We start from the raw sequence: 3853 nt of genomic DNA, 5'->3' as shown, positions 1-3853 counted from the left end.
CTTGAAGTGTCTACAAAATGTGCGAGAAGAAAAAATTATAATCAAAGTAGCTAATGTAAATTTGGGTATAATACAACCAAATAAAGAATATATTGTTACCTGATCCGCGTAGTTTTCCCCACTTCAAATATTAGTACTAGATTGTGCCAAGGCGTTTCTCCAATGAGTAAATGATTGGCTGAGTATTCTCCAACAACTTGAGAGCAATTGTTCAATTCTTTTGCCACCAATTTTCTCAAGAAAAAAGGAATGAATATTGCTCCACATTTCTCGCAACTGCATCTCATTACCTGTAATCGGATCATGAGTGATTTCAACCCATCTAGAACACAATGTAACATCTTCAATAAGCATCCAATTCGTACCTGCACCAATGGGCCATTTTTTTGGAAACAAAAGTATACAGAAACTTTGAGAGAAAGATTAGTATGTGGTTGAAAGTATTTAAGAAAATATGAAAGTGTGGTGCAAGGTGGAAGATAATGATAAGGTATTTATAGAAAAATAATTTTTTTTGGATTTTTAAATTTTTTTTTATTAACTTAATTAATTTGTATCGTTGGATTACACAAAATTTGAAATCCAACCCTCCAGATTGTGACACGTGGCATAACGGTAACATATCAATTTTTTCCCCTTTTTTTTTAATTTTAAAAGCTGAAAAACTTAGACCGTTGAACTTAATTCGAATGCCTCAGATCGTGCCACGTCATCTAGCCGTTGGGGGAGTTTTGAAATTTTTTTTTACCGTTGGAAATCAAACGGTCCAGAAAAAAAGAGCCGTTGAAATCCAACAGCCGAGAGGGTGCCACGTTGCACCCAGTAACGGCTACAAACAGCCTGTCGAGCACGGGACCCATTGCCTGCAAATCATGTCAGTGACGCGTCCCCATGCACTGTTGTGTTGCACTTGCCTAATGCAAAATTTTAAAAACATGGCTAACGTCAGCCTTGCATTATTCCCTCTCAGGTGCTCGGGCCTTGGATTTGCGCTTGAGCTTTCCCTCGGGCTCCCCCTCAGCCCAATAGCCCGAATAGGCTAGAGCTGCATAGGTTGATGAATTGGGTTGCTAGAGCAACCAATCCCCCTGGCATTTAACCACACTAGACTTGCTCTTAGTGGTAGGATTTCTACAGAAAGCAAGACTGATTGCTTCAGCTTGGACATTGATTCGAGACTCTTGTCTTTATTTTTTTCCAAATAGCAATAATGGATGACTCACTTTATCTTATGAGTGCATTTTTGTTCACCACCATTTAGTATGATATATACTCACCACCATTTAGTATAATGTATGCTCACCACCTTATTTATTACCGTTAGATAAGTTTAAATTTTGAGATTTGTTCTTATCCACTACACAAATCTTTAAATTCAAACTCATCTAACGATAATAAATAAAGTGGTCAGCATACACCACACTAAATGACAGTGAGCAAAAATATTCCCTAATCTTATGGTGTAGCTGAAGACTTAGTAGTTGCTTTTCATTTATTGGAAAAGGTTTCAAGTTCAAGAAAATTATTACTATTAATTTAATTAAAGTCGGGTATCAAGTTAAGTATAAAATAAGTCTAGTTCAAATATGACTTTGTGTTAACTATTAACTACTACTCTCTCTCGTTCTCATATATTATATTATACATATACTAGAACTCAGTTTTATAACACTGTTCATTAACAGTGAACAGATGGAAATGCCCTTGGTTTCTTATTTGTTAGTTGTGATGTTCCCACTCTCCTACAGTAAATTGACTGTTTTGTCCATGAACGCCACACGTTGATGATCGTTGATCTTGATGGTTCCATTCCGTCTTCTTCACTTTACCTTTCAGTTTCATTTTGTATCCCTCACAAGTCTCTGCTTCTGTCCGTCTTCATGTTGTTCTCTTCCTCTCAAATCCTTTGTTGTTTTTCTCATAGAATAGTCGCCAGTAAACTCGGTTTTCGTTTGTTTGGGGATTTTGTTTCCAGTCTCCTTTATGCAAATGTATTCTAGCAATGCTTATAAAGATGACTGTTAGTTTATCAAAGAAGGACTCTGGAATGGTAGAAAACACAAAAGGTTTGCCAGAATTGAGTTTTATCTGTTTTGTTTCATTGAATATAGATAGGAATTCAGAATTCAAAGAATGATAAATTTCTTACATTTTGCTCCAAAAGTTGCAATTTCAATCCTACGTCGACAAATTTCTCGGACGGCCACTTATTAGAGCTTGACATTCAGATTCAATGGCTAGATTGGCAACAAATGTATTGGGAAATGCATCTTCAAAGGTATGCCTCTGGAGCAGATTTAAAGGTAGGAATTTTCAAATTTTTCGTGAAAACAATGTTTTGTCGTGGAAGGAGTTTATAATAGATTGGTTGGACAAGTACATAGTGTTTGTTTGGTTGAATGTAGAAAGGAATTGGAAGAATTATGAAAGTACTTGCATTTTGTTGCAGGAGTTGGAACTTCAACGCTGCATGAAGGAACTTGTCATAAGTTCGGTGGCCAGAGCTTGACGTTGGCAACAAATTTACTTGCAAATGCATATTCGAAAGTATGTTGACCAGGCATGGATGGACCGGTCGATACGAATCGCATATGTGGGACAATATTTGCAACAAAGAAGGGCAGAGCAGGAAGGGAAGGCAAGGTTTGTCAAGAAAACACAATGATGTTTTTAATTACAGGAAATGTGCATTTTTTTTCTAGTCAAATTCTGCTTTTGTTCTGACTATTTTCCATAGCATATGCTGGTTTTATTTTTTAATTTTTGGTTTGTCTTTGATTAGCTGGGGAATTAAAATCAAATGATGAATCTTTAGTTTACTTGGGTAAGAATTTTTTCACATATAATTTGGCTGACCATTTTAACTATCAAACCATGTTGTTGTCGTTCATGCTACTAATCATGCATACAGTAGATTTATATATACAACAGCGTTTAAATGCTAATCGATTACTAACATAATGCAGTCTTTACAGGAAAAGTAGTGGATTCTCAAGAGGGGCTTCAATGTACATAAGAATTACAAGGTCTTATTAGCTATTCATAATTTTATAAAATAATTTAGATAAGATATCGATGAGAAATAAGATATATACCAAATAAAAATCTCTAAAATCTCTTTGTTTTGTTTCTTCTCTGTGTAGCAGATGTCATCAACATGAAAGATGGCTAGCCAGGAGTGGAAATGTTGCCGGAAATAAGGATCTTTATCTTGGGACATTCAGTCGGTGATTTTTCAAACTTCATTTGTGTTTTTTAGTATCTAAAAAATTTCCAAATATTTTTAATATAATCAGTGAAACCACAATTTCATGTCCTAGTTAGCTACTAGGATGCTTGGTTTTTGTATGATTCCGATTATTTGAGGTATCTGGGTATAGTTTTGTTCAAAGTAGGAAAATCAATTTAAACTCAAGCTTCTTTACAAGCTTGAGGAGAGATTTTAGTCTTATAATGATTAATAATTAAGATACAATTAGGGTAATACATGTACTACACATATTGCTAACTATGCTAGACCAAAACTATCATCATTACTGCTTACACATACCAATCAGTCTACATTCTGTGAACGCATATGACGGCTGAGGGGTTTAACCCTCAATTGCAATCTCATTTGTAAAGCTTTTGCTATCCCAACTGATACACACGTGTAATTTTGTATTTACACCAAAATTCTAAAAGAAGCTAGGTGCTAGTCAGGTGGCGAGTTGGGGCCTAGCACCTAGGCGGTTAGGCGAGGTCTAGGCGGTCGCCTAGGTGGATTTAACTAAATTCATTATATTTCATGTAAATAAGTGTTTGTTTATACTTAAAATATATATAATTTCATCATAAACTACAAAATAGAATG

General features: G+C 35.3%; 1 long non-coding RNA gene across 1 annotated transcript; it reads left to right on the top strand.

Moving 5' to 3' along the window:
• Window positions 1-1884: 1884 nt before the first annotated feature.
• Window positions 1885-3410, top strand: LOC137709806 (uncharacterized). The gene is made up of 5 exons (XR_011064928.1): window positions 1885-2066; window positions 2229-2278; window positions 2450-2643; window positions 2967-3026; window positions 3147-3410. It is a non-coding gene; the product is annotated as an uncharacterized lncRNA (long non-coding RNA).
• The last annotated feature ends 443 nt before the right edge of the window (window positions 3411-3853 follow it).

Source organism: Pyrus communis, chromosome 12 (assembly GCF_963583255.1).
Source record: "Pyrus communis chromosome 12, drPyrComm1.1, whole genome shotgun sequence".
In the NCBI taxonomy this organism is placed as follows: domain Eukaryota; kingdom Viridiplantae; phylum Streptophyta; class Magnoliopsida; order Rosales; family Rosaceae; genus Pyrus; species Pyrus communis.
This window is presented reverse-complemented; position numbering and strand designations above follow the sequence as displayed.